The sequence below is a fragment of the Hemicordylus capensis genome, chromosome 1 (genome assembly GCF_027244095.1).
Source record: "Hemicordylus capensis ecotype Gifberg chromosome 1, rHemCap1.1.pri, whole genome shotgun sequence".
Lineage (NCBI taxonomy): Eukaryota > Metazoa > Chordata > Lepidosauria > Squamata > Cordylidae > Hemicordylus > Hemicordylus capensis.
In genome coordinates, this window is record NC_069657.1 from 384,629,752 (window position 1) to 384,653,244 (window position 23,493).

General features: G+C 42.6%; 1 protein-coding gene across 16 annotated transcripts in view; it reads left to right on the top strand.

Annotated features, from left to right (window-relative positions):
* The window catches only part of CHRM3 (cholinergic receptor muscarinic 3), a 417,691-nt gene that overhangs the window by 249,713 nt on the left and 144,485 nt on the right, over window positions 1-23,493 (top strand). For 3 of the 16 annotated variants that reach the window (XM_053300703.1, XM_053300714.1, XM_053300723.1), the window contains exon 2: window positions 15,359-15,465. The exons of 9 other annotated variants lie outside the window; for them this stretch is intronic. The gene's annotated coding sequence lies outside the window, so the exon portion shown is untranslated. Of the gene's footprint in view, window positions 1-803; window positions 918-14,330; window positions 14,370-15,186; window positions 15,466-23,493 lie in introns of those variants that run through there. 4 more of the 16 variants (XM_053300735.1, XM_053300728.1, XM_053300754.1 and 1 more) reach the window with 4 other exon arrangements.

Genomic DNA, 23,493 nt, shown 5'->3' on the forward strand with positions numbered 1-23,493 from the left:
CATATTGCCAGCCAGTGCAGGTCTTTTAGAATCAGTGTTACATGGTCCCTTAGAGTAAACCAAGAGACCAATCTGGCTGTCACATTCTGTACCAATTGTAGTTTCCGAACTACATTCAAAGGCAGCCCCATGTAGAATGCATTATAGTAGTCAAGCCTAGAGGTTACCAGCATATGTACCACCGTTTTAAGGTCATTTGTCTCCAGAAATGGATGTATCTGGTGTATCAGCCGAAGCTGATAAAAAGCACTCCTGGCCACAGCCATGAACATTTACACTGTTCATGTTTTGAATCTTAAAAAATAGAACTTTGTTCAAACAAGTAGTGGTTTCCCTCTCCCTGAAAATGTATTTACATCTACAAAGTGTGAATAATAATGATATGAAAGTGCAGCATGAAGGAAGTTGGGCAAAACCTGATAGCTTTCAAGACCTGAGAAAGAGGAATTGGAATGTTAAGCTGAACATTTCCTGATGTCTGTTTATTAATAGAAGTGAGATATCACAACTCTTAAGTCATTCAACAATATTTAATGACTTGGATCAAGAGGACTTTGAACCAAGGGCATAGTTCCAGTTGAATAAAGGGGGACAAATGTCCCTGGGCCTTAATGAGGGAAGGGGCTCACTGACTGCAAAACATCCTGCCCTTCATTCTCCCCTCCCACCTCCCTGACTCTTTGGCAAGCTACTGGCTCCTGATTAGAGTGACATATTATTTCCATAGGCGCTAGAGAAAAGGCATGCCAAGAATGTTTTGTTTTTTGCTATGTCCATAGAGTTCTTCTGCACCAAAGACATTGGGTGGGGGAGGAAAAGAAGGCTGGGAGCGAAGGGCCCCTCCTCACTTCGTGTCCCAGGGCCCACTTCAACCTTGCCATTCCTCTGCTGTGAACACAGTTTTCCTCAGGGAACAGGTATTTACCTCTTTGTTCACACTGCAACTCAAGGTGCAATCAAAAGGCCCTTCCTTAGTATTAGAGGAGTATCCACTGTGGGACATGACACAGTGTGACATATCTGGTGGGGTGAAATCCTTAGAAATCGGAGACCACCCCTTTGTGTGAGTAGAAGTCCTTCTACACATGGAAAAAGATCTCTGGATGCAAGCCTACGGTATGTCTTTTTCTTATCTGAGGGGAAAAGATTTTTGAAAAATACTAATTAGTATTATTCACATTTGCATCCCACCTTTAGGGCTATAAAGTGTTTAGAATCCTAAACCGACATACCCCTCAGCCATAGCACCTTGGAGACCTGCCAGTCTGCCTATTTAATAAATTAATTTTTCTTTGAAAGTCAAGCTGTGTTGCAGATTTGTTCAGGACTGGCCATTTTGGGGAGATTGTTGAGTATAGTTGCTTCAGCAGTTAAAAATCACATCGCTGATTGTCTTGCAAAATTTCCTTCTGTTTTTTGAAGGCTTGATTATAATATATGAGCTAATTAGGTATTTACTGAGGGCACCCCTTTACTTCCTAAAATGGATTTTCATATCTAAGCCTTAATGAACCAAAGCAAAACATTGGTGCCAGCATTTGGCCTTTGAATTCTTACCCGAGCCACTCTTATGCTTTTTGGAATGTTTTTAATCCTCCAATCTCTTGGGTTCACCCTGGAAGCTTGACTTGCATGTATGAAGTCTGTGGGAAAAAGAATTATCTTCATTTTTCATTCAGTAGAGCTCTCAATGCCAAATCAACATTTCATTGGCACCTTTCTTTAAAAAGATTAACATTTTAATATGTCTACATACATTCAAGAGCATATTTTCACTGGACTTCTTGGCAAAGGATATGGGTGTATTTTTTCTTTCTTTTATGCATATCTTTTTGTCCGCCTAGGAAATAACAGGTCTGTTTATTTACAAAAAGAATAGCTTGATTTTGAGTTGTGGTGAGGTGAGGATGCGCAGATAGCAGGGGACAGGTGATGGTTATCAGATCTGCTTTTATGTAGTGTCTAGCAAGTTGTTCCAGCTTACTTTGTAAGGCTAAATAAATGCTGCATGTTTTGGTGTGTGTGTGTGTGTGTAACACCGAAGAGTTAAATCAACAAAGAGACAGTCACCAAAAATGCATTTGAATATGTCCACAACATTATTGAAACAAGACTTCCTAGTTAGAACTAATTTTCCTACTTTCCTTTCACTATAAGCTTTATGATAATTACCAACTTCCACTTCAAACATTCATGCATCTGCCACCTTGAATTGGGGTGGATGACATCATCACAAACAGCACCATTGGGGTGTCCCCATGTATCCCGACAACTGTACTAAATTTGGTCCAAATCAGTTCCCATTTGCACTTCAAATGTTCATGCATCCATCATCTTGAATTGGAGTGGATGATATTATAAAGAATTATGCCATTCAAGTGGCCCTATGTGACCCTACAACTGTACCAAATTGAGTTCAAATCAGTTCCACGTGTGCCTCAAATGGTCATGCTTCAGCCATCTTGAACTGGGGTGGATGACATCATCACAAGCTACACTATTGAGGTGTTCTTATGTGTCCCTACACCTGGAGCAAATCTGGTTCAAATTGGTTAGGCAGTCCACAAGTTAGCCCACTTGCACCTCAAACTTACAGGTTATCTATCTTGAATAGGGGTGGATGACATCATTACAAACTACACCACTGAGGTGTCCCTATAGCTGTAGTGAAATTGGTTCACATTGTTTAGATGATTCACACTTGCACCTCAAACATTCACACATCCATCAGCTTGAATTGGGGTGGATGCAGAGGCACTCTTACCCCTGGACTTCAGGGCCGAAGTCCAGGGCCTCCACATCCCCTGTGAGCCTCCAAATCCTTTCCAGTCTGTCCTGGATGTTGTGGTTTGTGCCCTCAAGAACCTACATGTTTAAAAAAATGGGGGTAGGGGTTCCAAAGGCCTCTAGGACCAGGCTCCAAAATTACCTTGGTGCACCTCTGGGTAGATGACATCATCACAAACTGTGCCATTGTGGTGTCCCTATGTCAGTACCAAATTTAGTTCAAATCAGTCCAGGCAGTGTGAAATTGATAGAGGGGGATGGACACACACAGAAAGCTGGGTGATCTCATAAGCTTACTTTCCTTAAGGAAAGTAGGCTAGCAATGTATAATAAACAGCCAACATGATTTCATGCAGGGATTCGGGTACATGCCAGTCCTCACTGCAAACCCAGTGGGAGACTGGCTGGACTTTTCCTGCCACAAATTGTCCCCCACACCTTCACTGGCCTAGATTTTCTCAAGGTCAAATAATCTAAGAGCTAAGTAGCCCAAGCACATAATCAATCAGAACTACTGAACCCACAGTTTGACACTGTCTTGTCTTTGAAGACTGGTTTCCCCCTTCCTCAGACTCTTTGACAATTGCCTGCTAAACTCAATACCCCTGAGTCCTACCTTCTGGGACCTAGTCCTGCAAAATTTCCCCAAGCAGTTGTGATGAAGAATTTAACAAGCTAAAGTACCCCAAGGAGGGTAGAAACACCTCCACATAGTGGTCAGTCATAGGAGGGGTCAAAAAAAAATTCCCTCCTAGCCTCCTTGAAGAGCAACTGGATAACATTAAACAAATGAAAAAGGGTGTGGGTGAGAGGGATTCATTCCTGTCCAACACTCTCCAGCTTCCCATGTCTCACTTCAAAGAAAAACCAGTCCAACTAGTTGATCCACAAAACACCCCCTTCCCAAAGTACGCAGAGGAAAGGGACCCAGTGTTTAGTAGCACAGTGGAACAGGCTGAATAGACTTTCTCCTGAATCGCACCAAGTTTATAGCTGGTTTATAATTGAAGTGTGTGTGTTGCCGGGGTGGGGGTGGGGGTCATTCACACGCACTAGTTTCCTAGCTGTGTAAGAAATAGTGCTAATCCTAATTTTATGAGGTTTGATTTTTATCAGAAAGTTGCATTAGAAATCTTATTTTTCTTCACAGGATTTCTTGGCTTGATGATCCCAGCCAATCCAAAATCACATAGTGAACATGATAACACCACACCAATCATATTTGTGTCTGTGATGACATGACTAAGAGCAAGCAAAGCCCTCTCATTGCCATCACTCTGAAGCAGTTGCATGGGGGGGGGGGGTGCGTGGTTGTTATTTCCCAAGCAATATTCATTGCCTGTTAGCACTGCACTGAAAGACGTTTGCCGTGATCCAGCTGTAGTTGTGCATAGCTATGCATGACTTATTGAGGAAGAATGTGGATGGGAATGTGCATCTGAATATGCATCCTTAGGAAAATAATTTGGTGTATTTGGGTGACACCAGATGTGGATGTCCTTTACTGCTCCATATTGCTTTAATAGAACATAAGAACAGCCCTGCTGGATCAGGCCCAAGGCCCATCTAGTCCAGCAACCCGTTTCACACAGTGGCCCACCAGATGCCACTGGAAGCCACAGGCAGGAGTTGAGGGCATGCCCTCTCTCCTGCTGTTACTCCCCTGCAACTGGTACCCAGAGGCACCCGAGGCTGGAAGTGGCCTAGAGCCCTCTGACTAGTAGCCATCAATAGACCTCTCCTCCATGAAGTTATCCAAACCCCTCTTAAAGCCATCCAGGTTGTTGGCTGTCACCACATCTCGTGGCAGAGTATTCCACAAGTTGATTATGCGTTGTGTGAAAAAGTACTTCCGTTTGCTGGTCCTAGATTTCCTGGCAATCAATTTCATGGGATGACCCCAGGTTCTAGAGTTATGGGAGAGGGAGAAGAATTTCTCTCTATCCACTTTCTCCACATCATGCATGATTTTGTCTCCCCGCAGTCGTCTTTTTTCTAAACTAAATAGCCCCAGGTGTTGTAGCCCAGCCTCATAAGGAAGGTGCTCTAGGCCCTTGATCATCTTGGTTGCCCTCTTCTGCACCTTTTCCAGTTGAATGGAATAGAATGCACATCTCTTTCTACATTCTGCCACAACTAGTCAACTGTGTAGAACTGGATTGGAGCGAGTAAGTATTGGCCTGGATGCCTGAACTATGGGGACACATTCCTCATAAACATGTTTGTACTTTTGCAAATAACTTTGCACCTTTTGACAAAAGGGTGTAAACTATAGCTGAAGTGGGAGGTTGTTCCCATGGGAGGCAAACATGTTTGCAAGTCACGCCTCTCTACTCCTTCCCATTTTGGCAAGCTCTAGCAAGAACTTCTACGCAACCTACTTGAACAAGTAAGACAATATGAGGTTGTGCACACAACCAAATAAGCTGTAGCAGTGGAGGGTTAGCAGGGAGGCAGGCTCCCTTCCCAGTTTGCTCTGCCATTCACCGCAGAACACGAGTGGTGCCGCAGTAAGCGGCAGAGCAGGGAACTAGAGGAGGATGTCCTCTGGCATCCCTCAATGCAATGTGCCAGGAGTGTGGTGCATTGAGGGATCTTCCTTTGGCCGGGCGCTCTTGCCAAATGGCTTGGTGTATGCTCAGTCTGCGTGCCAGGGTTAACCTGGCTAAAGGCCGGGGCAAAAAGTAGGGTGGGGCATGAGAGCCAGGATCGGGAGCAATCCTGGCGCTCCACATGAGCCGCCTAATAGGCTGCTCATGAGAATTGCTTTTATAATATGAATTGTGGAGGTTATTTTTTTCCCCTGTTATTGAATAGAAATGCCCCTGTGCCTATAGAGTAGCAATTGCATAATGGGGCCCTGGATTAAGGACAATAGTAATGTTGTATTCCTTCTTAACAGAAGACCTATTTTGCATGGTTTTCAGACCAACTGCCACTAGTATGGAAAGTAGGGATGTGCATTGTGCACAAAACAGATTTTGTGTTCTGTTCTGAGCTTGGAATGGAATGCAACATCTCCTGGATGTTCCTTTGGAAGAGCCAGTTGAGCCAGTTGTTCCGTTATGACTTGGAATGTTCTGAGCACCATTTTGGACTCCAAAGTGGCACTATTCTGGCCTCTGCACACTTGCACCAGCCATTTGTGTGGTGGTGCTGACCACACAAATGACTGCCATGCATGTACAGAGGCCTGAAGAGCACCATTTTGGAATCCAAAATGACACTTGGAACATTTCAAGTGTTCCAAGTTGCAACAGGGTCATTTTGTTCCAAGCTTGGAACAAGCCCTTCATTTGAAACAGTCCAACAGACCCGGTTCGCAGTTAGAACATTCCAACCATGAACCATTCTGCACATCCATAATGGAAAGCATACCAACAAACATTAGTATTTTAGTACTTAGCTTTGTATTATACATTCTGGTAGTGTAAGATTCTTGAAGAGTAAAGCAAACCATACTTGATATTGAAGAAATAAAATGAGATGCTTACTTGCACTAGTATAGGAGGCTTGCCAGTGGTCCAGGCACAGGCTGCTTCTGCCTCCACCCCATATTGGCCACACCCCCTCTGCTGATGCCAGATGCATGCCAACACAGGGGATGTGGCCAACACCAGGAAGTGGGGGGACACAACCCCTCACCCACTCCCAGCTGGCTCTTCATTTGCCAGCTGAGTTCTTTCTTTCTCTCCCTTGCTTAGAGTGAGGGAGAGAAAGAAAGCAGCCAGCCAGTGAAAGAAGCACCAGATGGGAGCAGGCAAGGGGCCATGCCTTGTGCTGGCGGGATGTGGGAGGAGGGTGAGGGGGTGCCATGGTGGCCCCTAGACCCTGGTGGTCCAGGGACATTTCCCCCCCCCCTTCTCCAATTATGGCCATGCCGCCGCTTACTTGTGCAAGATAGACTCTCAGTCCTCACAATATCTCACAGTGTGAATTAGACTCACACTCACATTGCTAGATCAAAAGCAGTTTTGCCTCACCTCCATAACGGCACACTTTCAAACTGTCAAATCAATGTATTTCTGCCTTAGTAAGGATAGATCTAGAAATAAGCCTCTAACACAGATGTTCCAAACAGTGTCATAATGAGAGCCCATGCTCATTACCATTTTTAGTCTGTGGAAATCATAGGTAAGTTTCAGTCTACACAGACTTCCTCCCATACAGTCATGGACTAAGTCACTAATGATTACAGCAGTCACTGCCAACTGCCACATACTTATCTGAGCCTGAATTGGGCTTTGGCATTTCATTGCAAGTTTTCAAAAAGCTGTGGCTGCAACTGAAATCCAAAATCTGATCTGGGCTCAGCTTTGTACATGGCAAACAAGCAGCAGCAGGTGGCATGTATACAACTGGGTCAGCCTGAGGAAGGTCAACACATCTTACTTTTTCCCACAGTTGCCATGGTTATCAAAATAGGCTCTGATTTTCACGAAGGCAAGAACATATTTTAACCTCTGCAAAACAAATCATTTAGTCAACTAGAAACACATTTCCAGTTGATCCTGCTTCCCTCACTGAATGATTGCACAATTGTTCAGTGTTGTGTAACAGCCAGGCATCTTTCCTGAAACTGGCATGTCTCTTGTAGGGGAAATCACATTCTGCCAGTGTTCAAATGGCAGTATATTCTCACTAGGAAAATGTTATTTCTCTGCCCAGGTATGTTGGTTGGAGTAGCTAGTGCTGTACCGAAGTTGTGTAAATGTCAGACACTTATTAGATTGTACATGTGGCATCACTAAGAGAAACAACTTGACCCTTCCCCACACTGGCGCCATCATGTAAATATTTCGGATGTTTTGTTTTATTGCTAAAAGAAAAACATTCAGAAGTCCACATCCCCATTTCACTACAAGGCATTTTAAAATACATATGCAGGCATTTAAAAAGAAATATGTGCCAAACACCAGCAAGGTTGTCCTCTCCTGCTGCAGCAACATCGTATCCTTTCACCATCTTTCTTTTTGTTTATATTTTTAAAAATGGAATCCTGAATTTTCTGTGTCTAGAATTTCTAGAATTTTCAAATATCTCCCCGATTTCTTTTTCAAATTGATTGCAAGTACAGCTACCCAATCCAAAACAAAAGCCACTCTTATATCTATGATGAGGATAACATGTTGGGTCAGGGCTGCAGCATAAATGTTGTATAGAAAACATGTAAGGTGAATTAATACATGAATGAATAGCTTTATTATGATCAGTGATCAGTTATATATGCACTCAGATACTACATTCAGATAAGAAGTAAATCATAGATAATACACCAACATAGAAGCCTCATGTAACAACATCTAAAAAGAAGGGCTGGAGGTTAGCTGTTGACAGATCTTAACAGCAGCTGCACAAATTTGGCAACCTTGTAGGTGGTAGAAGGTTTCTTATCTGCAAGAAGGAGTGTGGTGTAAAATTCAGCGGTCTGACCGGGAAAGCGTAATAGCAAGGGAGAAAGTAAGGTAAAAAAAAGTAAGAAATAGAAATAGATAAAGTAAGAAATAGCAAGGGAGACTGCACAGGCTATCATTATAAAAAGGGCAAAAGAGCAGCACATGGTGGCCAGATTTGACCTCACCTGAGCGCAGGGGCATAACCCACTGGCCAGAGGGGTTTTCTGAAACCTTCCAGATAAAACCGCTGATGGTAAGGTGTCATATCTTGCTCTTAGGAAAACCCTGTGATGCCTTGGTAAAGAGAGTGATAATAGATAGATAACAGGTTTCCGGTTAAAATCACCAAGGTGCCCTCTTATGGTCTCTGGGATGGATCTTAAATTGTTCTGATGTTCAATGTCCAAGACCCTCTGTTTGAGGATATCCTTGGTTTGACTATAATCTAATAATGACATATGTTCAGCAGAGAGGCCGTGATGACAATTTACCCATCAGTGCTTGTGTCCAGGTGGATTGAAACCTATCGGCCAACCTAAGAGGGATCAATCCCAGAGGGGAGAAATGTATCCTAAACCAATAACTGAGGATTAAAATCCATGCTTTTGTTTCCACCCTCTGGAGGCCCGTTTCCAACCTTAATGCTGCGTTGGAGATACATCGAGGGGCCCTGAATACTGCTCTAATAAACTTGGATTGGATTAGCTCCAATGGCCTATAGTTAGGGTAGGGGCCCAGTTGTGCACCATACAGAAGTTGGGCCAATGGTTCAGCAGCAAATAACTTTAACACTGCAGGGATAACCTCTCCACCTTTGGAGCGAAATAATCTTAACGTTGCTGAAGCACTTCTTTGTGCCTGTTGGGCAACGTAGTCTACCTGGGCCTTCTATGACCCAGTGGCATGAAAAACCACACCCAGATACTTAAAACTATTGACCTGCTCTATACAATGGCCTTTTATACTCCAGTTAAATCTTTTAGGCCTCTTGGCAAAGACCATCACTTTGGATTTGTGGAAGTTAATTACCAAGTGGTTGTCCTTGCAATAGGTGGCCAAGAGCCTAAGCACTCTCCTAAGGCTCACAGGAGTTCGTGAAATTATAGCAATGTCATCCGCATGCAGCAGAATTGGGATAGCTGCACCTGCAATAGTTGGGGAATGTAGCGCTGGATCAGAGAGATTATTAGCTAGGGTATTTATGTAGAGATTGAATGGGTGTGTGTGCCAAAATGCACCCTTGTTTAACTCCTTTACTAGTGGTTATTAAATGTGAAAGTGAGCCTTGAGGGTTACATCTCACTCTCACATTGGTGTTATCGTAGAGCTTCTGAATAAGAAAGAGTAAGCGCCTATCAATATTGGTGCCTCTTAGTTTTCCCCAGAGGCTTATCCTCAAGATTTCCCCAGAGGCTTATCCTCAAGATCCTCTGACTGAAACAATCAAAGGCTGCTTTGAAATCTACAAAGGCCACATACAAGGAGGGCTTAGGTTTATTGCTATATTTCTCAATCAGGTGGTGTAATACCAGGGCATGGTCCATGGTTGACCACCCTGTTCTAAAACCAGCGTGTTCATCACCCAAAATACCTTCAGTCTCCATCCAGTCTTGCAACTTCCAATCTAAATGCCTCGTGTAAATCTTACAATATTCAACAGGCTAATTGGGTGGTAGTTGGCAGGATCACGTCTACCCCCCTTTTTAAATATGAGTACTATTATGGCTATGCCCCAGTCTTCAGGTATGAGCCCAGTTCAATCTATGCATGTAAAGAGGGCTGCCAGTACAGGGGCCCACCAATTAACATTAAACTTAATCATTTCAGAAGAGATACAGTCATAGCCCAAGGCCTTGCCAACTTTTAAGGAATCAATAAGCTTCTTAACTTCAGCAACTGTAACAGGTGGCCATTCAGGGAGCGGGACATTTTTAAAATCTACTGAGGCTAGTTCCACCTCCTGGGCCAAATAAAGAGCTTTAAAATGTAATTCCCATTAGGGACCTGACTAGTCAAATGGGAGGAATAATGCTCAGAGCAGCCAGCTGTAATATGCCAGAAGAGAGGGGAGTTCTTCTCTCTGACTGAAACAATCAGCCACTGCCAGGACAACATTTTAGCCTCTCTTTTCTTAGCTTTAATCAAGGATTTATATTGTTTTTTCAGGACTAGTAGTGTTGAAAGAGTTGCACGTTGAGGGTCTTGTCAGTACAATTTATAGTTTGCTACTAGAGCCTTCTTGGCAGCTACGTACTCTTGGTCGTTCCAACCTCTAGCTCTACCCATTGGCCGGCAGTTATAATTAGTTCTTTGCCGCACAAGATGGTCCTGTGTCATATGAACGAGTGTCCCATAATGATCATATACAAGCCCAACTTCTCCCCTTATTAACTCATCACGAAGTCCCATCATATCGTCCGAGTTTAGAAAAATGTCCATAACTTGAGCCCATCTCTCATCCCATTTAATCCGTACTTCCCCAGCCACCACTTCCAAAGTGAAATTGCGTTTATCCTTAGAATGGGATGTCCCAGCTGGCAGGTTCGTCCTTATAATCAAAGGGAGATGGTCGCTATCAAGGCGAGTCTCAACCTCCATTTGAACACCACCACTAACCAGCGTGAGCCAGCGTGGTGTAGTGGTTAGAGTACTGGACTAGAACCGGGGAGACCCGAGTTCAAATCCCCATTCAGCCATGATACCTGCTGGGTGACTCTGGGCCAGTCACTTCTCTCTCAGCCTAACCTACTTCACAGGGTTGTTGTGAGGAGAAACTCAAGTATGTAGTACACCACTCTGGGCTCCTTGAAGGAAGAGCGGGATATAAATGTAAATAAATAAATAAATAAATAAATAACCAGGTTACGGGATGTAAGCCAGTAATCCACGGTTGACATCCTGTTCCCAGATCAATAAGTAAATTCTGCTAGGGGGTCTCCACTCACTGTTCTGTTTAGAATACACAAATCAAATCGATAGGCCAACTGGGTCAAACACAGGCCTCCAAAATTGTATTTCCAATCCTTGGCCAGCCGGGGGCGGGGGGAGGGAATCTCCCATATATTCTAGTGGGATAGCATGGTAGTAGGTAAATAAAGCTGTGTCATCCGGTTCCATCCTTGCATTGAAGTCACCTCCCACTAGAATGTAAGCTAGGGGGTTGGCTTCACCGCTTTCTCCTAGATATTTACCTAGGCTTTGCCATTGCTGCCCTACCTGGGAATGCTTAGATAGAGGGGTTAAGTATATATTAATCAGAACCAATTGAACATGATTAAATTGCAGTAAAACTGCAGTCACCCACAGGGCATGAAAAGGCATCGGGGTAATCTTCACATGAAGTCCAGTTGCTATTAATATGGCCATTTCTCCTTTGGATCTATCTCCCTTTTTCACTGGGCAGGGTGTTGACATATTGTACATAAAAACCATCCACCTCAATCTTATCCATGGCCCAAGTCTCCTGCAGGAAAAGAATATTGAATTTAGACAGGTATTCTGTAAAAGAGATATCTCTAGATTTGCAAGCCCAAACAGCTACATTCCACGTGCAGAGGGAGAATCCGTGTTGATCTGATAATTGTCACTTGGGGAGATCAGCAGTGGTTGGGACAGAAGCCTGCTCCTCAGGCGGATTTAATTGCTGAACTGGATTAGTAGAGCTTGGGGCCTTATCAAACTCCGTTGGAAAGACATCCAGGGGAGATTGCTCTATTATTTGGAGGTCTGATGGAGGGGACATCTTGGGACTGGGTTGATCCTTTTTCAAAGATTCTATAAGTTCAGGCAAAGATGGAAGGGGCCCTAGAAGGTCCTCCAGCTTTTCTAAAGATGAAATAGGCTCAGAGGGGAATTGCTGATTTTCCTCTGGTTCCATAGAAACTGCATTGGAGTTCTGCTGAATGCTCTCTGGAGCTATTCCTGTCAGATGGTTTTGGTTTGCAAGCAGTGTCTCAGAAATATCTATTGAACCAAAAGCCAAGAATCTTACTATGGGCTTCCCATCCTGGGTCTCAGGATGCTTCATTTGCAGAGCTGTATTTCTCTACAACCTCCATTTCACCAGGAGTTGAAATTCCAGAGTTATCAAATAGCTTACACTCAGTGTGCCGTTGACCAACTTTTGCAAGACTCACAGTTTTTTGAACTGAGGACAGAACCTGTTTGAGATTAAGCAGATTTTTATTGATTTCATTTACTCCTTGCTGCATTTCCTTCGCTGAATCATTTGAGGAGAAGGTTAAGATATTCTCTCGAAGGCTGTCCAGAGTTTCAGCTGTAAGGCCTTGTTTATGTGAAACTATCTCAGTCACTGGCTGTGGGAGCACATTTTCTGCAGTTGGCTTATCAATGTCATGCAAATTCAGACTGGCTGTCGAAGATCTTGCCATATTAACACTTGCCAGTAGTAATGAGAAAATGGAGGTGTTTTGAAAAACACAGACAGGAAAGATTTGATAGTCAGCCAGAGAAGCTCTCATTTTGAAAAGCATCAAAGGAACAGTAGATTGACTGAAAGTTAACAGAATTATTTTGCACTTCGGGGAGGAGGGCAACCATTCAGTTTCTAAGATATCAACACTTTGAAGGTGACAACGAAGTAGTTGACCTAAACAGAATTGAATAGCCTTCTGGGTGGACCAACACTTTCCCATATTGTATTTATTAATAATTATCTGAAGTGTGACCTGTTTAGTCTGAAGAATTCTGGTATCAGACATCTTGCCAGAGTCACTCCCTCTGCCCACCACATTTCTGTTCACAGAAGTCTATGTGATAAAGCTAGCTGTACTAAAAGAGTGCTTTTGCGTAGGGGCTTCAACTGAAGTCATAATACAATCAACCTTCTGACTAATCGGGTTTAATTTTTCAAATATTGCAAAGACAGTCCGAGCTGTTAGTAAACATTGTTCTCTGATAAAATCTATTAATAAACTGGGGCACTCTTCTGGATCCAGCCCTCCAGCTGATGCAAGAGATTGGTTCATTAAAAGCTCTTTATCATTATCCCCCTGCAACTTTCTTTAATAACTGTTGCTGTTTCAATTAACTCAGTTTCCTGTTTCTCCAAGAGTGCAAATCTATTTGATGTGGGAACAGGGTGGTTCGAACTTACAGGCTCTTTTAGTGTCTTGCTGTCCTTCATTGCCATATATGTATCCATACGTGTCTGCTTTGAAGTTTTCGCCCGTCCTTGCACTTCTGGGCTAATATGCTGCTTTTTTTCCTTTTTCTTTTTTTGGCCCATTATTTAGGTTAGCTCAAAAGTTTACAACAGAAAATAATCTGTTGTCCTTTACTAAAAACCAAATAATCCAAAGAGAGGAGAGGGAAAACCCCTAAGCAATTGACCAGTCAGCCAGCTGGTCAACAGTGCTCTGGCTGGTTGAGTGCATAACTCCTCCCAAAGGCAAATCGCAAGCAGAGGAGCAGAGTTTTAAAAGTGAGGGGAGGAACTAAAACTGATTAAATCCTCTTCTAGGAGAGTCCATATATAAAACATCATTAAAAAGGTTTCTAAAAGTCCAGACATAGGCCAAAAAGAAGAAGAAAAGTAACGAGGGGGGTGGGAGCTAATAAGGCCAGCTGCTTTCATATCACCATCTTGGTCACCCAGCTTCCTCACAAGGCGGGGAGGATCTGAGGCCCCAGGCCTTGTTTCTTTAGTCACTCTTCTTCATCCTTCCTCAAGGCCAGTGCTCCACACTCACCTCTGCTATAAATTCTATGACTGACATCCTATGGCTGCATGTGCACTAGAGAATGGATGCACCTGTGCAGTCGAAGGCTTCTGCTAATGCAGCTACAATGATTGTGCAGGGGGTGATTTTAGATTATCTCCTGACTACATCCTGACTCTGGAGAGCTGTTCGATAGATAAAATAGTTTACCTACATGATTTAGGTAGAGCAGTACGTAGAGTCTTCAGGAAGCTCACCTGAAAAGAGAACCCAGAGAAAAAGTGAGGGCAGGGCCCATCAGTACACCTGGGAGAACAGTCTCCACAAAAGCATCAGGGAGCCAAGTGGAGGAAGAAGCAAGAAAATGCTTCCTCCTTCAAGCAGCCATAAGTCTGCATTCTGGCTGGAGATTTGAACCTGGGTCCCAAATCAGAGGACAGTGCCAGTTCTGGTGAACGCAAGGGACCAAACCCCTTGGTGAGAAGAAGCAGTCCCAGAAGCTGAGGTTGGTGCCAGGGTAAGGAAAGGGTGGAAAAAACTAGCAACTGTGAAGGAACACAGTGCAGTTCTGCTAGTCAGACAGTTCTGATAGAGTGAAGTAACTCCACCCTCTGTTATTAATAAAGATTGAAGTTGAGCTGCACTCACCTGTGTCTGTCATCCTTGCTTGTTGTCATGTTGCCAGCCATCTCTCCTAACCCATTAGACATTGAGTTACCCCTGTGGAGGGTGCCTGACATCACAGTGAGATTCACAGCCACTCTGCCAGCGGTCCAATAATCAACTGAGCTGTAGTTCAACATGCTGTGGATTCACTTGGTGAATTTAGCCATGCTGCTCTCTTTCAGTCTCAGACCTCTTCAATATAAAGATAATACCAATCTATCTTGGAGAGCTGGTGTAAGGATTTCAACAGGTTAATGTATGTGAAGCACTTTGAGCGCAGTGCTACATACATGTTAAAGTGGTGGCTGTTGTTGTTAAGCTTGAAAGGCCTAATTTTTCCATTATTAAGAGGGCCAGAAATCAGCATTTTAAACTTTTGTGAAATCTAAAGTAGCATAAATGTCAGATTTGTGTATGACAACAATGATTAATAATCTGAAAGTGGATGCATTTGTGATAAATAGCAAAGTTATGAGTCAGAGGCAGAAAGGCCTGATTTATATTTACCTGAACAGAAATAACCCTTTTCAAATTCTGAAATGCTGCTGAAGTTCTTTAGATTATTCAAATTAGTCAAAGAGTTTGCCACTCCCCTCAGCATCTTTAATCTGTCATTGCACTGCAGTTGCCCCCCACCCCCTTTAATAAGCATTGATAACTATTTCCTGTTTGGTGGAAATAATTGTGCCTCAAGCAATTCTTGTTCTCCAATATTTGCAGTTTGGGTCATGCAGAGCTATCTGCACAGTGTTGCCAGATTAGATCTGAAGTAAGCTGATTTTTATCAAGCCACTGGGTAATTCTGACCATTTCATCTGACAATTTTAGTACTGAACTGCAGCAGCTGACCTGTGTAAGTGAAGGATTACTATAACATCAGTATACTGAAAACTGTCTTTGACTGTGAATGTTCTTTCAGCAAGTGTTCATTAAAGGTAAGAGAGCAAATATCTAATACTTCTTGTGTGTGTTAAAAACCTAGTCAGATTATACCAAGGTCTGTTAATGCTTTAAAATTTGTAGATTATGCTGTTACTCAAAGGTTGTAAAAAAGCTAAATTATACTGAAACACAGAGGTTGTAAAAAAGAGTGTGTTAGGGTGATGTTTCTGTTTATAGCAAAGTTGCTGCTGTAGTACTATGCCTGTTAACCGTTGGGAGAAATGTGAGGTTGTGCCACAGGTTTCTGTTTTGACTAATTAGTTCCATGGCTCTCTAAACAATAAATCTGTATGCTAAAATACACTTAATGTGTATGTGAAATGCCTTTGGTTTATTTTACCAGCAGCAATTTTTTTTCTTTTAATATCCTTGCTGAAACAGGGCACAGTGTTTTCTTAGGATAGTTAGTGTTGGATTAGGAGTAGATAATCCTTCATACAAGTCAATAAGCCTGAGAGGGATTTCAGTAGATTGTTGTTAACCAGAAATCTAGTATTTGCCTGTTTTATTTTATTTTATCTTGAGTTTTTCTTATTCACTTTTCCTAGTCAGTAAATAGTGTCACATCCCAGCAAAGAGATGGTTTGCTTTGCTTGATAGAGCGTTCATACTGGATATATAACTGGTTCTGTTGTTTGACATGGTGACTTTCTCTTTCAACCATCATCTGGCAGCATATTTCCATGAGCAAAAGAGGGAGTGTTAGATTATATATATGCATGGACTATATTTCGGGAGAGCTGGTTTTGTACTCCAATGTCTTGATTGTTGTTTTTTTTAAGCTAACTGTAAAAATTATCTAGACTACAATTTAATTATTATTATTTTTTGAAAGCCTAGTTTTTCATACTACTTGGAACCGTAGAGGGATGCTGCAGCCGCTGTATTTGGATTCCCCCAAATGTATCTTTTGTATGATTGTACAAATGTATTAATTTACCATTTCATTTCGTAATGGCTGGCCTAAGGAGTTGTGGATTGTTTGATAAATTCGCTATATAGATGTACATGAGGTTGATGCCATGTAATGATATCCAGATGGATCTATTATAGCACATCTGAGCTATAGAACTTGTAGTATATGAACAGCTGGAGGTAGCTCCAGATTTCTACCACCAAGAAAGGGGAAATTTCTCTCTTCCTCCTTATGTTGTCTGACACCATGGGTTAAAAAGCAGTTATATGCAGCCACTTTAAATGTGTAAATAGCTGTTGTTTTAATTTCTTAAAGTCTTTTAGGAATTGTTTTTGTACACAACTCCTGTTTCCAAGATGTGAAAAATCAAGCTGTATAAACTTACTCAGTACATCAGTACATTGTTACATTGCAGCTTTAATCATAATGCAGTGGAATCTCATGGAAATAATACAATTCAGTACAACAAATGCAGTTTAATTAGGACAGCATGCTTGTGGGGTTGAATGTGATTAAAGTATCATTTTCATCCTGTGAAATTATTGAACTTTTTGGAACATCCTTCCACAAAACCAAACCAGACTGAATATTACTGATCAAGTCAGTATATGGTTCTTAGCTGGTGTAATTCAAAAAGCTATTCCAGGGAAACCTTTCTAGTTGCAGGCTAAGGTTGCTGCTAACCAGCTAGATTCTCTACTACATTCATTATCCTGCTGTTGCTACCCAGTGGTCTCACTCTGCTATGGATTATTCCCAATCTCACAATCTAAAAACACAAGAGACACAGCAGCAACAGTCACTGGAAGGGATGCTATGCTGAGCTGCATAGTTGCTACCTACCTGATAAACATGAGAATCACCACTTTAAAAGGTGTCTCTTTGCCCAGATAGCAGAACCTAATATAGATGATTACCAAATCATCTAGGGGCTGTTTTGGTATTATTGATTATAAGAAGCTGATTCTGGGTTCATACCCATCATTTCCCCTGTGAACAGAAATCTTTTACATGAATCTAGTTCTGCAGAATGTGTATACTGCAGTTCCACAAGTGTGGAATTTTGCATTCATTGTAGAATGTAACATTTTGAGAATGCCAGATTCATTTAAAAACACATGCAGCTATATTCCTTGTGGCTATGAAGGAAAGTTAGAATGTATATGGGCAATACTAGTGAAATCTCAGAAGCTGATAAGGAGGGAACTAAACAGGAGTTTCATTAGTTATTGGGCCAGTGCTCTACACCAGGGTTTCTCAACGTGTGGGTCCCCAGATTTTATTGGACTTCAACTCCCATAATCCCCAGCCCCAGTAGCCTTTGGTTGGGAATTATGGGAGTTGAAGTCAAATTACATCTGGGGACCCACATGCTAAGAATCCCTGCTCTACACTGCCTTTTGAAGTTACTATATACACATTTGCTTAATGTTAATAAGCAGTCACAGCATTCCACCTTTCAGAATTTGGATAACCTAAGTTTTGTACAAGAAAGTTTTGTGTTTTTTTTAGAAAACCACCCTCAGAATACCCACATCCCTGCTTATAATCCACTGTATTTTTAAGATCAGTTACTATTTCCTTATCCTTAAATGCACCTGTTTATCAGATTACTTTTAAACAAATTTTACAGTGGGAAACTGAGGTATAGGGATGTGCACAAAACGGATTTTGTGTTCTGTTTCAAGCTCAGCTTGAAATGCAAATGGCCAAAACATTCTGTCAACACAATTGGTCCAACTGGTTGTTTCAACGGAACAAACTTGAAATGTTTTGAGACACTTTGGTGTCTCCTAGGGACACCAAAGTGGGTTGGGTGTTATGGCACGAAGAGTGGAACCTGCCACCCAACCCACAGAAGAAATGGGCAAGCAGGTGATTTTGAACAAAATTTTAACCTTTACCCCAAACCCCATAGAATCCTATAGGAGGGTTGGGGACAAGATAAACAAAATTAAATCACCCGCTTGCCCATTTCTTTTCTGTGTTGGGTGGTAGCTAGCACCCTTCATGCCCTACCACCCAACTCACTTCATTGTCCCTATAACCACCCATGGGGAACAATGGGGTGTTTTGAGTTTCCCCATTGTTCCTATAGCCGAAACAAGCTACACTCACAGAGTGTAATGCATTTTTCAACACTGTCTTGGAAAAACAGAAGCACACAGTAAAAAAGAATCTGTTCCTCCCAGCACAGAACACACATTTCAAACACAGTCCGGCCAAAAAAAGAATCACTGACCCAGAATCTGCTGCCAGCCACTGTGCCTGTGCTGCAGTAACATCATTGGCACAACTTGCTCTCTCTCACACAATTATGCCTCCTTACATTACTTCCTAGCATTGTAACAGCTGCCACAGTAACATCCTTACTTAGCAGCAAGCATAGCCATAAGCTCAACTAGAGAAACTTCAGCCACATTTTGACTGAGGACACCTTTCAGTGTAGATTGCAGAGCAGTAAGTGAAGCACAAATTAACCTCAAGGCCAGACATGGCATTTATCACAACAATCACCAACAAACAACACAGAGAGAGCTGCCACTCTCCATTTCTCACCACAACACTATCTCACAAACAAAACAAACCACAACCCAGGGAAGGCAATCACCCATGTTCTGCCTTTGTCAATCTGAGATCCAGCAAAACCAGATAATTATAGCAGCAATAACACAGTATATTGTACTCAGTGCTAAGAAAAGAAAACCACAAAATCAAAGCATCCTTGATTCCTTCCTCCTCTTCTGATGTATCCTCTTCAAGAGACTTTCCTTTTGAATACATTTAGAAATTCCCTCCAAAAGTGTTCCCCCTCCCTCCCCCCAGCCAATGGAAGCACATTTGCCTATGATAACAAGCTAACCAAGAAACAAGGAGATTGCATGCCAATCAGAAGACAGTGCCAGAAAGCCAATCAGCAAGCAGGGGAAAGGCATCCAAAATGGCGCTCAGAACGTTGAAACATTTTTCTCGAAACAGAGGTTGTTCTGCTCTGAACTCAAAACACACCCATTATTTAAAGAGTGTTCTGTTTCAAGCTTGAAGCACTCAAGATGGCCCATTTCAAGTCAGAATGTTCTTCACATCCCTATTGAGGCAGAGTGATAGTGACAAGCTTAAAGCCCATTAAGTATATGACATAGCTGAAATAATTTGAACATAGATGTCCTAAATTGAACCCATAGCTCCTGGTGACCAGAAGCTATATGATTACACTCTTCTTTCCAGGGTAATCGTATGTATGCCAGAACTGAAACATTTCAGGCATTGCACAAGTCACAGAAATCACACGACTTCTGTGGCTAAGTGCTCTACTTTGCAGCTTTGTTTTATCTGAGAGTTGCTTTTAATTTCTTTTAAAAGATTATTCTGAAGGGTAAATTCAGATTCCTTATTTCTTTTTCTTATGGACATATATCCAAGCCTTTTTGTGGGGTTTTTCCAAGGAATCATAGTTTTGCTATTCCACACCTCTCCCCACCCCGTTATGTTTTTTTAAAGCACAGGCACTAGTCTCAAGCGGAAGCTGCTTCTGGATTATCATTGTTATGTGGTGCATTACATAATGTAATTTGTACTGAAATGATTTAGTAAAATGGGTAAAAGTGATGGAGAAGGAAATCATGTCAACTCTGAAATAACAGTGGATAGGAAAACTTAACTATGTTGGTACTTCAATATGCTCAGTTGCATTATGTTTTTCAGTTTGTAAACTTTTCTTTTAAATTTGCCAATACGTTTCAGTGATAGATGGAACGGTGAACAACACTTTTTGTTTTATTGAACTAGGCAAAAACATGTTCCCCTGCCCCCAATATGTTCTATATTATGATAATCTAACTGATATAGACACTATTGCCTGTTTTTTTATGGCCTAATAGAATGCTCTAGTTTATTTTGGAGGGCTGTCCTAGTATATAGTTGTCCATCTGTTCACAGCAAAATAAAAAAGCAAAGCAGTGTAGAGTTGATTCATACATTCAGTTTTTGGTGCAGTATAGCTCTCTCAGGGTTGGATCAATTTCAGAGGAGTACAATCACATTATACCAAAGCAAGTACCGGAAATTAGTGGATGTTAATAGGTTACACTTTGAAACAATATAGTTCTACATTAATTTCTATAATGCTTTTAATTCTGAATGTGCTCTATAATTATCATTTTTTAAAATAAAAATAAAAATAAAAATCTCTTGTCCAGTATGTTAAACCAACTGACCCATGAACCTGGAAGTCCTTGGTTCGAAACTGCCATGGAAGATGGCCTTAGGCAAGCCATTATTTCTCAGACTCAGTGCCTTATCTGAAATATGAAGACAATAATATATACTTTCATATTCCTGTAGGTAATTTCAAATTACCTTCCACATTTCTGAGGTGGTTCAGTTTGGAAACAGCTCCTGAGAAGACAAGGCTGGGGAGGCAGCAAACCTTTTTTTGCTTTCTTAAAGAAGCAAGCAAGCAAATAAATAAACAAGCGGGGGGAGGACAAGCTAAGTTTGTTAGGACTAGTCTTTTCTAGGATTTGATTTCTGTCTGGCTAGGGGTTTGTTTTTGACAGGGCACTTTCCGTTTCAGTTGTGCCTAGACAGACAGTGGGTAGGGTTTAGCTGCAGGTGAGTCACACAGTTTGTGGGAGGGGCCACATTCCTGAGGTGGCTCAGTTTGGAAGCAGATCTTGAGGAAAACAAGGCTCAGGCCAGAGAAACTTTGCTACCTGGAGTTTTGTGAACAAGAGTTTGCTAACAGATATCCAAGACGTTTTGCATGGAGTTTACCATGGAGTTGTGTAGGGAGGCACACAAGTGGTCCCCCTTTATCACAAAGGAGACACCCAGCTTGAGGAGAAGGTTAGCACTACCCCACTTTGAATGAATTCTTTATTACTGTCATTGACCCTACATCACACAAACAAAACAATAAAAATAGTACAAGTTATGCAAAACACCAATACTCAAATGTATCGGTGCCCTGACACAAGTACAGATTTGACTGGTAATAGGGATTTTACGGTACCCACCTTCCGGTACAGCAGATGGGAGTGTGTTAAATCATGCAAGGGAGAAGGCCCTTCTCTGGGACAAGGTAGTTAAATTTATTAAATAGTGGGCTGGTCTCCATTTTGTCTCTCCATAGATGGCTGTTTGTTTTTGTCTCTCTCCCCTTTTAACCTTAAGCTCAGCTTTCCTATCCTTTTGTAACTTCTAAATAAATCCTTAAAGAACTGCCTCCAGACCTCTTGCTTGGCTGAATTCTCACCAAACTGGTTTTGCTCTCCTATTTGGGGACTAAATTGCCATGCTTCCCTTACAGACACTAAACTATTTAGGGTAGTGAAATCCAGAATAGATTGTGAGGAGCTCAAAAAAGATCTCTCCAAACTGAGGGAGTGGGCAACAAAATGGCAAAAGTGGTTCAATGCAAGCAAGTAAAGTGATGCATATTGCGGCGGGGGGGCGCAACTTCACATATACAGTGTTGGGATCTGAGCTGTCAGTAATCGACCAGGAGAGAGATCTTGGGCTTGTGGTGGACAGCTCATTGAAAGTATCGACTGAGTATGCCGTAGCTGTGAAAAAGGCAAATTCCATGCTAGGGATCATTAGGGATTGAAAATAAAAATGCTAATATTATAATGCCCTTATACAAATCTATAGTGCGGCCACATTTGGCATACTGCATACAGTTCTGGTCACCATATCTAAAGAAGGATATTGTAGAACTGGAAAAGGTTCAGAAGCAGGCAGCCAAGATGATCAGGGGGCCTGGAGTACCTCCCTCATGAGGTTAGGCTGCAGCATCTGGGGCTTTATAGTTTGGAAAAAAGGTGATTCTGGGGAGCCATGATAGAGGTGTATAAGATTATTCATGTAGTAGTGAGCGCGGACAGAGAGAAATGTTTCTCCTTCTGTCACAACAGTAGGACCAGGTGTCATCCAATGAAACTGAAGGCCAAGAGATTTAGGTCTGACAAAAGGAATTACTTTTGTCTATTAATCTTTAGATTCCTCTACCATGGGATGTGATGATGGCCACTAGCTTGGGTATCTTTTAAAGGAGCTTAGACAAATTTATGGCGCACACGTCTATCAATGGCTACTAATCTGGTGGCTATAGACCTCCACGAGCCTCAGAGGCAGTATGTGGTGGGCCACTGTGGGCTCACCTGTAGGGGTGTGCACGGAACTGCGGAGCTGCGGTCCGGCACTGGAGTGGGGGGTTCCATTAAGGGTGGGAGGGCTTTACTTACCCCTCCCGCGCTTCCCACCTTTGGCGCCATAATTATTGTAAAAAACCCGGCGGCAGGATCCCTCGCCGCCCGCTTCAATCGAAGACGATGGCTTCTCCGTGGTAAAAACAATCGGGCGGCAGGATACTTCCCTGCCGCCCCCTTGAAGCCTCCTTGAAGACCCTGCTGCTGCCGCCCCCTTGAAGCCCCCTGCCACCCCCTTAAATCTCGCCCCGGACCCGACCGCTCGCTCTCTAGAAACGGGCGGGTGACAGGGGGATGTCCTCCCGCCCCCTTCCCTGCTGTCTGCAAAAGTCTTTAGGAAGCCTTCTGCGCTTCTTCTTTAGGAAGCCTTTTACCACGGAGGAGCCATCGTCTTCGATTGAAGCGGGCGGCGAGGGATCCTGCCGCCGGGTTTTTTACAATAATTATGGCGCCAAAGGTGGGAAGCGCGGGAGGGGTAAGTAAAGCCCCCCCCGCGCCCTTAATGGAACCCCCCACCCTACCCTTCCGAACCCCGAACCGCCCATGTCCGGACCGGTCTGGAGGCCAGTAGAATGGCCTCTGAACCAGTCTGTGCACATTCCTGCTCACCTGTGGGCTTCTCAGAGGCATCTGGTGGGCAACTGTGTGAAACAGGATGCTGTACTTGGGCTTGATCCAGTAGGGGTGTTTCTGATGTTCTAGGCATCTAAAAGATGCTTCATCACTAACAAGAATATCATAAGAACTATTCTTTTGGTTCATTGGTTCATGAAGGTGGATAAGGAAGAATTCTTACTTGGGGGGAAATAAATAGAGACCTAGCTCTGCGTGATTGTCTCAAATGTCCAGATGACAGTAGTATATTAAAAATGTTGCTGAGTTTGTTCCATAAC